At 40.2% G+C, this 14,358-nt stretch overlaps 1 protein-coding gene across 2 annotated transcripts in view; it reads left to right on the top strand.

Moving 5' to 3' along the window:
• The window catches only part of LOC122813471 (serine/threonine-protein kinase TNNI3K), a 2,121,983-nt gene that overhangs the window by 948,304 nt on the left and 1,159,321 nt on the right, over positions 1–14,358 (top strand). The window lies entirely within an intron of this gene.

Raw genomic sequence — 14,358 nt, 5'->3', positions numbered from 1 at the left:
ATTGTATGCATGTAGCTTGTGGAATAGCTGCTTGAAGGTCATTTATAAAAGGGAGAAAAGGAGAGGCCCAAGAATAGAGCCTTGTGGGACACCGAGAGAAATAGGAAGGAGAGAGGAGAGTTTGTTTTCCCAGAGTACTGCCTGTTTCCTGTTAGTGAGATAGGAGGTAAACCAAAGGATAGCATTTGGTTCTAAAGCAAGAGATTCTAGGATTTTATGAGAAGGGGTGGTTGACCATGTCAAAGGCTTTGGACAGGTCAATAAAGAGTGCAGAGGAAAGAATGTTATTATTACGGTTGGCGTTTATAAAGTCAGTAAAGGAAAGAAGAGCAGTGGTGGTACTGTGGAATGGCCTGAAGCCGTGTTGACAGGGAGTTAGAATGTTATTTTTAGTTAAGTAGTTCATAAGTTGGTAGTGAACACATTTTTCCATGATTTTTGCTAGGGGAGATAAGAGTGCTATAGGCCTGTAATTAGAGTATTCTTTGGAGTTACCTCCTTTGTGTAGGGGTATAATGTGTGAGATCTTCCAGATGTCAGGTATGGAACCTTCATTAATAGTTCTATTGATAAGGATGGATATGGGATAGGCAATAACCTTAGCTGCTTTTTGGAGGTATTCAGATGGAAGTTGATCAGCTGATGGGGTACAAGGTTTAAGTTTTTGGATGCATTTTTGGATGAAGGTGGTAGAGATATGTTGTAAAGTGAAAGTAGGTTTAATAGAATCTGCTTGAGCTGGGATGCTAGAATTGTCAAAGGAAAGCTGAGAGGCCAGAGAATTGATAGTATTAGTGAAGAAGGAATTGAAAGCATTGGCAGTTTCATGGGAAGAATTTTTTCGGATCCAGAGGGAGAGGGGGTGGTAGTTTGTCCGGGTGAAGAAGTCTATTCAAGGTTGTCCAGAATCTTTGGGGATTGTTATGATTAACTTGTTGGAGGTTACTATAGTAGTTTTTTGTCTGAGATAATAGCTTTTTTAGTACTATTTCTTAAGTGTCTGAAGGTCTGTTGATCAGAGGGAGATTTACTAGTTCTCCATTTTATCCAGGATTTGTTTCTAAGTAACATTTTTTGCCTTGTTTCCTTAGATAACCAGGGGGCGGATTTAGTTTTGACTCTGATAGTTCTTTTTGGTGCATGATTATCTAGGATGGATAGGAATGTGGTGTTAAAATATTGAACTGCTTCTTCTAGAGGAAGAATTTGTAGAGGTATCCAGTTACAGGCATTTAGTTCATTGTTAAATAGTATGGGGTTAAACTTTTTAGTACTACGAGAGGTTCGGATGGAAGGGACATTTGTAGCAATATTCTTCTTTCTTATGATATAGGTTAAGTAGTGGTCGCTAATGTCATCTGGCAAAGTGCCGGTTTGGTATTGTAGCTGTGGTTTATTAACAAGAATCCAATCTAGTATACTTTCTTTATTGTTAGGTTTATTAATTCTAGTGGAGGAATTTATAGTCTGTGTAAAGCCATGGAGATTGATATGAGAGACTGGGTTATTAGTATTAACTGATGACCAGTCGAGGTTGAAATCTCCAAGTATTACAGTTTCTTGTGGGAGGCTGGATGATGCCCAGCTAAGGAGATTTTCTATATTTGTGGAGTTATTTCCAGGAGGTAGATAAGTACCGATAATATATATGGCTTTATTTGGGTTCAGCTGTAACTTAGATATAAGGAGTTCAGTTTTGGTGTTATCTGGGGGTGCATAAGGAGCTAAGGATAGATTAAGATCAGTCTTAAATATGAGTGCAACTCCCCCTCCTTTGCGAGTATTGCGGTCTTGTCTTATAATGTTATAGCCTGGTGGGATGATTTCTGTATTTTGGTGAGGGGTTTTAACCAGGTTTCAGTTAAACATAGGATGTCGAAAGAGTAATAATCAAGAAGCGAGTGGAGATGGGTGATTTTGTTGTTAACACTTCTGATATTAAGGTGTCCTATGAGTAAGGAGTGAGCATTTAAGGTTGGTAAATGCAGGAAGAATTTGAGATAATAGGTGTATCTTCAGAGGCAATAGTAGAGGGTCCTGGGTTAGGATGTATATCGCCATCTTCCAGGGTAGAGGGTTGTAGTTTAAGTGTGGCTTACAGGTAAACATCATTAAATATTTTAGTTTTTTTAGCATGAGATTATTAGATTTAATATGGGATAGTCTGTGATATTTGGCTAAGAGGTAGGAAGAGGTAGAGGTAATGTTTGAGTGTGTGAACTTTGGGGAAGTTAAATTAGAGGCAGTTTGTTTGGAAGAGGTATTGAGGTCGTAATTATAATTTAATTCATAGGAGGTTAGGAGATAGGGTAGTGTGAGTGCCAGGAAAAAATGAATATGGGAAATAATTTGGCAGGTTTCTGTTTTATTCTAGGGGCCAAGGAAGATGTTTTGTTGGTTTTAAAAGACATGGTGAGTAGTGGAGAAAAGGAAGTGTTAGAGTGAAGGTAGGGTTAAGATTAGAGTATAAGTTAGAAGGAGTTAATGGGAAGAGCAACAGTATTAGCTTAGAAATAGGAGGAAGGGGGGGAGGTAATAAGCAAGTGGAATGATAGTACTTAATGGGAGGGGATGTGCAATTAAGGTCGGTGTTATGGATAGGTGGGATTATTAAGGGGGAGTGGTAAGTGAGGTATAAGGCTGAGGGTCGTGGGGTGGGTGGGATAAGGGGGTAGGGAGGGGAGCGAAGCGGGGCAGAAACAAACAGTTTCAGGAGGAGGCAATCAGAGAAGAGCAGATCATACAGGTGAGTTAGTCAAGGGATAAGTGAAGGTTAGAAGGCAAAAGTTGGGAGTGAGTAAATGTAAGTGGTAGCAGGGAAAGTAGATAAAGGTGGAAGGGTATAGAGGGACTACCAGAGGGTAGGATAAAGAGGCTTTTCTGGGGAGGAATTACTTCCAGAGGAAAACTATAAGAGAAGGGCGCCACCTAGAGGCAACAGCAGGTACTGGAACTGTGGTTGCTTGAAGGGCTTACTTCAAAGAGTAGGAGGCAAGGATGCTGGGGATACTAATGGAGACCTTTGGTCGATTGGGTGGACAAAGTAATGTGAGGCTGCTGGCTGACCTGGCTTCGGGTTTTACAGTTCAAGGCTAAGAACAGTTATTTACAAGTTACAGGAATTGTAGGACATACTTTCTTCAACTTTCCAGGAGAGAGTTCCCAAAAGAGGGTTGGCGTCGGTCCTTTTAGTGGTATAGGAGACAGTGGTCTTTGATAAGTTAAATGATCTCAGACTTAGTAGTGGTCAGGAGGTAATATAGCTGGGAAAGAGAGGGGAGAAGGAGAAGATTTAAAATACAGAGCAAAACAAAACCTTAAAAACACTCTATCAAAGAGTACAGTAATAATATATATTAAGCCAGTCACAGGTCTTAGAGGAGAAAAACAATATGCAGGCAATAGCATGCAAAAGCTAACTAGTTATCAAATCCCACTCCCACCTTCTAGTGCAGCAACATCATGTCTCAATGTACTAACTAATAAGTTCAGAGAAGTATTTCAAGGTAAACAGAGCAGGACAATAGCAGATATCACAAAATAAAAACACTGGGAACAACAGGTTAGCACACAGTAACAATAAACTGAGCGAATATTCAGTGCTAAAGTAAGCATTTAAGTCAGTGCAGACCAATTTATAAAAAAGTACACCTTATGCTAAAATATGCAATATCTGTTTACTGCAGAGCAGTGGAGGTGCAAAAGGGGCTGCTTTAAAGTTATTGGATAAAGACACCGAAGCATGAGAGGTGAGCGTTCATGCTAAGGTAGTGCTCAGGAGCTTAGTAAGGCTACTACTAAGGAGCACGTTAGTGTCTGTGAAACCTGGAGAGGACGGAATACATTAAGCATAAGTGGAGTAGCTGAGAAAACACGCTACAAACTTTCCACGCTTCCAATAGATGTGGGCTACTTATATCCTTTAATTGGATGCTAGTCGCCAAGGATTAATTCCTACTGCATGGCGTTATAGAGTGGGAAGGCACAAAAAACCGCCCACTGAAAAGAAAAGGATAACCCAGATTCCTAACAGGCAATGCGGTTTTGATTCCTTACCGCTGTTCCCAAGTAAACAAAGAAACAATTCCGCATCAAGTAATGCGGTGTTTGTACACAAATACGCACAATGAAGTAAGGTAGCAGGCTTGCAGACCTATCTCTGATTAGGGAGATATAGCAGGTCTGTCGCAATTCAGCATTAGCCGTATTGGCGGTAAACAGCGACAATAGGAGCTCGTAACCAGATTAAACAGTGAGTAGGGCAGCAACAATAGCAGTAATGCTTAGGTAAAATGAAATTAAAATTTGTACCAGCATCAGTAGCAATAATGCTTAGGTAAAATAATATTAAAAGTTGTACCAGAGCCACATACAAGCTGCGATATATCGCAGCAGTTAAACAGCTTATATTTAGAAACAGCGTTTGGAAGCAGCGAAACAGTAGCACACAACCGAGTATACAGTAAGCAAGGCAAAATCAGTAGCAGTATTTCTTAGGTAAAATAAAATTAAAAAGTAGTACGGAGCCAGTACAAGCTGCGAATATGTCGCAGCAGTTACACAGCATATGTTTAGAAACAAACTGAAATTACACGCTACTTACATCACGTTAGAACGCCGAAGGCAGGGGCACACAGCAGCCTGAGGAGTCAAAGGATAAGAGTCAGCCGAACATGGGCAGGTGTATATATAGTTTTAAGACAGGAAGTGGAGTTGTAGGGAAGAAGCAGGAGGTGTAGCGGGCAGGCAGGAAAACCGGAAGATAGGTAAAGTACCAGCCCTGAGAGTGCAGAAAAGAGGAATAGGGCAAGGGGGAGGGGGGGAACAGGGCAGAAACAAACAGTTTCAGGAGGAGGCAATCAGAGAAGAGCAGATCATACAGGTGAGTTAGTCAAGGGATAAGTGAAGGTTAGAAGGCAAAAGTTGGGAGTGAGTAAATGTAAGTGGTAGCAGGGAAAGTAGATAAAGGTGGAAGGGTATAGAGGGACTACCAGAGGGTAGGATAAAGAGGCTTTTCTGGGGAGGAATTACTTCCAGAGGGAAAACTATAAGAGAAGGGCGCCACCTAGAGGCAACAGCAGGTACTGGAACTGTGGTTGCTTGAAGGGCTTACTTCAAAGAGTAGGAGGCAAGGATGCTGGGGATACTAATGGAGACCTTTGGTCGATTGGGTGGACAAAGTAATGTGAGGCTGCTGGCTGACCTGGCTTGGGTTTTACAGTTCAAGGCTAAGAACAGTTATTTACAAGTTACAGGAATTGTAGGACATACTTTCTTCAACTTTCCAGGAGAGAGTTCCCAAAAGAGGGTTGGCGTCGGTCCTTTTAGTGGTATAGGAGACAGTGGTTTTTGATAAGTTAAACGATCTCAGACTTAGTAGTGGTCAGGAGGTAATATAGTTTCTTCAACTTTCCAGGAGAGAGTTCCCAAAAGAGGGTTGGCGTCGGTCCTTTAAGTGGTATAGGAGACAGTGGTTTTTGATAAGTTAAATGATCTCAGACTTAGTAGTGGTCAGGAGGTAATATAGTTTCTTCAACTTTCCAGGAGAGAGTTCCCAAAAGAGGGTTGGCGTCGGTCCTTTTTGTGGTATAGGAGACAGTGGTTTTTGATAAGTTAAACGATCTCAGACTTAGTAGTGGTCAGGAGGTAATATAGTTTCTTCAACTTTCCAGGAGAGAGTTCCCAAAAGAGGGTTGGCCGGTCCTTTTAGTGGTATAGGAGACAGTGGTCTTTGATAAGTTAAATGATCTCAGACTTAGTAGTGGTCAGGAGGTAATATAGTTTCTTCAACTTTCCAGGAGAGAGTTCCCAAAAGAGGGTTGGCGTCGGTCCTTTTAGTGGTATAGGAGACAGTGGTTTTTGATAAGTTAAACGATCTCAGACTTAGTAGTGGTCAGGAGGTAATATAGTTTCTTCAACTTTCCAGGAGAGAGTTCCCAAAAGAGGGTTGGCGTCGGTCCTTTTAGTGGTATAGGAGACAGTGGTTTTTGATAAGTTAAATGATCTCAGACTTAGTAGTGGTCAGGAGGTAATATAGATCACGTTAGAACGCCGAAGGCAGGGGCACACAGCAGCCTGAGGAGTCAAAGGATAAGAGTCAGCGCGAACATGGGCAGGTGTATATATAGTTTTAAGACAGGAAGTGGAGTTGTAGGGAAGAAGGAGGAGGTGTAGGGGGCAGGCAGGAAAACCGGAAGATAGGTAAAGTACCAGCCCTGAGAGTGCAGAAAAGAGGAATAGGGCAAGGGGGAGGGGGGAACAGGGCAGAAACAAACAGTTTCAGGAGGAGGCAATCAGAGAAGAGCAGATCATACAGGTGAGTTAGTCAAGGGATAAGTGAAGGTTAGAAGGCAAAAGTTGGGAGTGAGTAAATGTAAGTGGTAGCAGGGAAAGTAGATAAAGGTGGAAGGGTATAGAGGGACTACCAGAGGGTAGGATAAAGAGGCTTTTCTGGGGAGCCAGTGTGTATACATACATATGTATGTATGTATACACACACACACACACACACATATATGTGTGTATGTATGTACACACACACACACACACACACACACACACACACACACACACACACACACACACACATATATATATGTATGTATGTACACACACACACACACACACATATATATATGTATGTATGTACACACACACACACACACACACACACACACACACATATATATGTATGTATGTACACACACACACACACATATATGTATGTATGCACACACACACACACACACACACAAACATATATATGTATGTATGTATGTATGTACACACACACACACACACACACACACACACACACACCAAATCAGATATTAAAACATGGTTCTACCTGCTTAAATTGGTGGTAGCTCAGGTTGGTGTAAAAGATCCCAGGGCACCAACTGAAAAGAGTAGGAGTCCTTTATTTATATACAAAAAGAATTCTTATTCACATAATATTTACATATTTATAAATATTTACAAATGTATAGATATATAGATATACAAATCTATTTGCATATATTCATAATTTCCATTACAGTCATAGTAAATGTTCATCTCCATTAGACCCCCACTCCTTATCTATAACCACATCTGATTTTACTTAATACTGTTGCTAAAATCCATTTACCATTAAACATAATTTCATTTAATCTTTCATTCCAAATAACCAATATAACATAAAATCACTTTTTATCTATTTATTTAACATATTCTTTACTTCTATGCTTTTAATATCTGTATTTAATCATACCCATGTTTATTTTATCCACTTCTTTTACATCTTCAAAAAAAATCTTCTTTACATAGTTTTCTCCATTCTTTTTGCTCTTTTATATTTCAAAAACACGTTCCATAGTTTCTTCCTCTTGATAATGTACACATATTATATACATGTTCCTTTAATATGGCATATTCATTTTATTGGCAATTTATATATTACCAGTCTCCACTAAAACGTTGGCATTCTACTTTTTTTTACACCATTTGCTTCTTATTTTTATATATTTAATTTAGTCATCTGTTAGATTTTCCTTTGGTTCTACATAGTAATGTTTTATTATTACACTATTGTACCATATTTTTCTATCTCTTTCTATATCCTCAATTTTTATCTTCCCCAAATATATTTTTCTTGGTAATATTTTATTTCTTTGTTTATACTCTGTATTTATATTTTACTCTTTTTTCCCATGGCCCAAAATGTATCATACTTATATTTATACCATTTTACTACTAATCTCTCATCTTTTCCATTTATCCACTTTAACACTTTGTAGAAATTTAATGAAGCAGCGTATACCACATTGTTAATTAACCCTAAACCTACGTCTTCTTTATTTACATGCAAAACTTCTATTTTTACTAGGTTTAATCTAGAACTCCACATAAAGGAAAAAAAAATTATCTGCAATAATCCCTTTGCAAATACTGTTGGCAACATAAATACACTTGCTAAGTATGCTGTTTTTCTCTTCAGTATTAAATTTATCAAATTAGCCCTTTTTTCTGAATGATAATTTATATGTCATCCAGAAAAGACAGGGTTGTTGTATTTTTTCTGTTGTTTTCCCATTGAATTCCATTTACGTCTTTATTCCTAAATTTTATATCTAACACAGAAATTTAATTCATTGTAAAATATATACCCCTAACTTTGCTACATCACCTAAACCTTTACTCTTTCTTTATTTAAAGTCATTCCTATCACCTATAGACAGTCATTTGTACAAATTATTACTTCTTTCATCCAATTTTTTTTTGCAATGTTATATAGTCATCTGCATATTTTAACATAACCGGAATTCTTAATCTTTCAGGTGTTATATGCCTCACCTTCTTCATTTTGTAATTTATTTCTCATACTATCACATTCTTAGCTAATACAAAGAGTATACAACTCACCGGACATCCCTGTTTTACACCACTCTTCATATGTACCTCTTGGCTTAAACAGCTATTTACAAGTATTTTAAATTTATTATTACTACATGCTGACAACATAATTTCCTAATTTTCTCACTTATATTATATTTTTTTCATTATTACCCATAAGATTTTATATCCAGTTGTGCAAATACCTTATTAATGTCTCCTATCATAATTTCCACTTCTTTTCTATTCATAATATCATCCACAATTTTTCTATCATTAACTATTCCTGACAATCCTTCCCCTTAATGCCAAATATACTATCTTCTGTAATATTTTTCATTTTAGTTTCAAATCTTTTCATTTTCATAAAGATATTATAATCATTATTATTCAATACTGTCAGTTTCCAGTTTTTTGATAGTCTTTTATCTTCCTTCTTCCATATGACTTTTCCATATGAATTTATCTTCCTTCTTCCATATGAAATTAAGTATTCAACTACATAAATCATTATACATAAAAAAGCTTAATTTAACCATTCATTCAGTTTCTTTTTGCCAGTCCCTTACATTTTTGCACATTTCATACTCCATTCCATCTGGTCCTGCAGCTAAATCTATATTCAATTGTCCTAATACTTTGACCACAATTCTAGAAGACTAAGTAGCCACTTACACTGAGAGCAGGCCAAGAAATCTAGTCCCCATAGCAAGCCTGTTTATATATAGACCTTACAGTGAAATAAGTCACTTACACTGAGAACAAGTCTTTCAGAATCATGGTAGACTTACACTGAGATCAACTCTTTAGGAATAGGTTCATAGGTAGGTGCTAAGCTATCTGTCCGAAGGCATTTATAAGCCTAGCCAGAACGTGTTGGCTTTCGCCGCCCCCTTAGATTAGTTCTCTGTGCCTCTGTCCAGCAGAGCCACTGAATTGATCCCCGGGGTAAACTTTCTGTTTCCCATCCACTCGTTAAGGTTTCCCTTGAAGAGTGCAAGTGAGGAGCTCTGCCTAATGTAGATTGGAATCTTGTTCCAAAGCATGGGAAGTCTCTGGGACAGGAATCTATCCCTCCAGCACATCCTATTTATTGTTGTGGTGAGGTTTATATCCCTAGAGCATGTGGCTCGAGGGGATAAGGTTTTCTTTAGATGGAGCATGTCCATCAATTCTGGGTTGGACATGGCCTTGTATGTCAGGCAGAGATCGCCTCTGAGCAGGCAGTATGCAACCGAGTACAGCTGGAGTTTCTTCAGTCGAGCTGCATAGGGCATCTGTTTGAGGCCAATGATCCTCTTGGTGAGGTACTTCTGTGGTCTTTCCAGCTGTTGCAGGTGTCTTGTAAGGTACATCCCAAATGGGGTGTTTAACTCTATGATGGGTCTGATGAGTGATGAGTAAAGGGGCACAATGACCTCTTTTGATCTGGATGCAAACCTTTTTGTGATTAGGTGGGCCACATAGATGGATTTTCTAACCATGTTGGCAATGTGATTATCAAAGTAGAGATTACTATCTACTTGGGTCCCCAGATCCCTTATTACGTTTTCCGTATTTAGGGGATTACCACCTATGTGGTAGTTTGTGGGTACTTTGTTATTTCCAAATGGAATAACTATGCCCTTTTTGGCATTTAGCTTGAGGCCATGATTTTGACACCGGGTATCCATCTCAGTGAGACCCTTTGGGAGGATGTCTGTGTCAGCCGGTGAGTCAATTATAGCCACTAGTTTGCAGTTGTCTGCAAACTTGGTCAGCCATAGTCCTCCTGTGCTTGTCTGTACTTCTGAAAAGTATATACCGAACAGGAGGGGTCCTAGGACTGAGCTCTGGGGAACGCCACTTGTAACTGGTTTAGAGTCAGACCTAGCTCCCACAACTCTCACCATGTGGGTTCTGTCCATGAGCCAAATGGCAACCCATCTTGTGACATAGGGGTTTATATTCAGGCTGGTGAGCTTGTCTATAATACCAGAATGGGGAATGGTGTCAAAGGCCTTTGCAAGGTCTAGGTAGGCTGTGTGTACCACCTTTCCCTTGTCTATAGCCTTGGTAACTGTCTCAAAGAAGTCCACCAGGTTTAGGAGGCATGATCTTCCCTTAACAAAGCCGAACTGGGTAGGGTCTAGTGTTTGGAGGTTCCCAATGTCTCGGTTAATGAGTTCCATGATGATGTGCTCCATAGCCTTGCAGACCAAGCTAGTCAGGCTTATAGGATGATAGTTCCCGGGGTCTGTTGTGGCTCCACCTTTGTGGAGTGGAATAACTATTGCTGTGCGCCACTTTATGGGTACGTAGCCTGTGGAGATGCTGAGTTTGAACAGTGTGTTTAGGTGAGGTGTTAGTTCATCTTTGAACCCATGTAGGATGCAGCCTGGGACACCGCCCAGTCCCATTGATGCTGTGCTTTTGGCTTTGGAGAGGGCTATTTTAACCTGAATGTCTGTGATTTCAGGAGCTCTACATTCTTCTGGTATGATTATGGGCCCTTTTGCGGGTGAGAGGGGGTGAAGTTTGCACTGAGCCTGTCTGCCAAGATGTTGGCAATATCGGTTGGTTCAGTGTATTTTGTGCCATTCTGCACTAACTCAGAGCAGATCTGAGCATTGCCACTTAGATTCTTGACATAGCTAAAGAATGCCTTGTGGTTATCTCTGGAGTCCTTGGCAAGTTTTCTTCCAAAGCTCGCCTTGGACGATTTTATGAGGCATCGTAGTTTCTTGCTGATACTGATCAGGGATGTATTCCCTTCTTGGGATTTTACTCTTTTCTGTACTAGTTTCTTCTTTCTATTGTATAGCTTTTTTATGGCAGGGGTCCACCAGACTGGTTTCCTTTTCTTAGAGGAGTGAGTCTTGATTTTGCTTGGGATAGCACGATCCATGCATTCTTGTAGGTGCCCGTAGAATGCACTAGTAAAGGATTTTGCAGCTTGGAAAGCATTATCTTTTAGCATGGGGACTTTGAAACTTTCCACCTTCATCTTAAGCAACGTGAAGTTTACTTTTGAAAAGTTTTTCATGGTGGTTTCCTTGTCCGGGGGTTTGGGGGCATAATGTGGATATCCAAAGTGATTGGTTTATGGTCAGATCTAACCAGCAAGGGGTTAACCTCTGGTGTGGAACACCGGTTGCCCATGTTGGTGATGACCAGGCCCAATATGTTGTCACCTCTGGTGGGAGTGTTGACCAGTTGTTCCAGAGCGTTTGAGTTTATAAATTCTAGGAAATGTTGGTCAAGGGAGTTAGTACTTGAGTAGTTCTCCCAGTTAATGTTTGGGTAGTTGAAATCCTCTAATATTAGGGTGTTTGGTAGGACCTTTATGTTACCCAGTGTTTCCAGAAATGCGGAATGGGGGTCCTGGGACATGGTGATCTGTAGCAAGCTACAATTTGAGTTGCAGTTTTGCCCGTTGTTAGTTGCACGTGGATAATCTCTGAAGCATCGTGCTGTGCCACTAACCTGGATGTGTGGGTATCCTTGATGAATACAGATACTCCCCCACCTTTTGTATTTTGGTCCGGGTTCTATGGCTGAAATGTATGGTATGAGTTGTAGCCTGGTAGTGCTGAGGTGCTCTCTGCAGCCTTAAACCAGGTTTCTGTTACTGCACATATATCGATTTTCTCCATACTGTGGAGTGCCTCGAGTGCGTGTATTTTGAGGTTTAGACTTCTGGCATTGAGTAGTATTACACTCAGAGTTTTGTTACTTGTGCTATTTACGGCAGTGGGTTTGTGTTTTGATCCTTGCCTAAAAAGGCACTATAGGGATGGCAAGAGCCTTGGCCAGTATTCAAAAGCCTAAGGGTGACAGGTGCAAGCCATCTCTAGCGAAGCAGCATGGCTTGTCGAGCATGTCATCCCAGGCAGACAGACACTGGATCCCCTTTGAATGACACCAGAAACTTAGCCAATTGTTGAAATTGATAATTTTTTTCTATATACTGTGGTATCATTCTTGGTGAAGGCAGAATGCTACTCAGGTTCGGAGTCATACCAGCCAGGGCTACGTGATCAGAGAGCTCTTCCATGTCTCTTTTCGTGTAGCCCAGGAAGGTACGGCTCAGGTCATTCACACAAACATGGACAATGACAGAGTCATATTTGTATTTGTTCTGGAGTGACATGAGTGCTTGTATTATATGGCGGATCCTGGCACCCAACAGGCAGCTAACAGTAACCTCCTCCTTATTCAGCCTAGTGAGTGGGGCATCAGTGTGCCTGACTATAGAGTCACCTATTACTAGTATGTTGGGTATGTTATTTTGCCTTGAGGTCTGTGATTGCATGGCACACTGGTTTTGTGAAGTATGTGTTTCATGGTTTGTGTTAGGGGAGTGGAGGTTGCTTGGATGTCTGCTTTGGAGGGCTCTGTTGCTTTCGCAGATTTTTATTTAGAGCCTCCGAGTATGTTTTATTGTATTTACATGTGTTTTTTGCCAGTGCTGATTTAATGGGTCTATGTGAGACTGGTGGTGTGATGCCAGTATTTCCCTTCTCCTCTTGACTGTCTGATCCAGTCTTGGGTTGAGAGGGCTTAGCCTGCAGTATGGCTGTATAATTGCATCTTTCGCATGTATTAGTGTTTGGTGGTAGGAGGAGAGGGTTGTCTGTGTACATGATGCAGTTGTAACACTGCTTCAGAATGCCCAGATTCACCAGTTGGACTGGAGAGTACACCTGAAACTGCCCTTTGGACATGCCTGGATAGGTACAGTGAACTGTTTTACTGAATGGCTGGTAAGGTCGAATAGAGCGCCTTGTCCTTCTGCAGTGCTAGGGTTTATAAGTGCTTGCTATGAGTTTTGAGCAAGTGCCAGGCTGAGAAATTAATGGCTTGAGTGCTTAAGTTAAAAGTTTGTCTAGTTCCAAGGGTAAAATTGAAAAGGAGACTTTGTGGAGCCGGGAATAGTTATACCCTAGCTAACCAGTGCTGCCCGGTGCACAAAACTGGGCAAATTAGGTTTTTATAGCAGGGAAATGAAAGAGATAGAAATTTTCCCAACATTGCCAATAAACTACTTCTTTCTGGGCTGCAACCACTTCTCCAGGGACAGATAGGTTGCTCAAAGCTCCCCTCTCTCACAGATGAACAGAGAAACTTCCTTATATCCAAGTAAGGTATGAGCAAACACAGAGATTTGTAACACTGCCCTGAATTCAGCACTAGCCTGAAAACTGGACTATACTAGCTTAGAAAGGCGGGAAGCAAGATACAATCAAAGAAACACTTTAAATGTGCATAAAAAGATGTTTATTGTCATATATTTCAGTTCAGAGTTGTAGTCAATGCCCCTAGGAATAAAGTAGGAAGAATCACAAATAAAGTAAAAGCAGATGAATAAGGTGCAAATTGTTTTTATATATACATATCTATCTATCTATCTATATATATATATATATATATATATATATATATAAAAACAATAGAAAACAAACAATCTGATTTAAACAAGTTACCCAATTAACCAGAAAAAAACTCAAACTGAGCCCTTTTCCAGCAGTATTCAATCAGACAAGTTCTAACTGCACACTCCCACTACTAGGGTGCAGGGGAACCTTCTCCAAAAAAGATGGCCTGGATCAGTGCTCAAGTTATACTAACAAAGCTAGATTCAGCAGGCCTGAATCTGGTCCAGTGCTACAGCAACAAGGCGCACCAATTTCAGAAAGAAACATTTTAAATAAGCAGGCACAATAAGACTGTGACCAGAAATTCCCAGCTCAGAAGGGCAGAATTCAGCCTCTCCTCTCACAAGAGTGCAGACTACAAACCTTCTTAATGTAGAATAACTGGCCTGAAGCCCAAGTGCTTAAACCAGAACTAATAAATTTTTAGAATAGCAGACACTGAGCTTTCAATCAGCAATTCCCAGCTTAGAAGGGATGTAAGCTGCCTGTCCAGACCACAAATCTTCTTAATGTAAAACAACCAGTATTAAGCCCAAGTGCTTACACCAAAAATCTTAGAATAACAGTT

Source organism: Protopterus annectens, chromosome 10.part0, assembly GCF_019279795.1.
Source record: "Protopterus annectens isolate FY-2018-M chromosome 10.part0, PAN1.0, whole genome shotgun sequence".
In the NCBI taxonomy this organism is placed as follows: domain Eukaryota; kingdom Metazoa; phylum Chordata; order Ceratodontiformes; family Protopteridae; genus Protopterus; species Protopterus annectens.
This window is presented reverse-complemented; position numbering and strand designations above follow the sequence as displayed.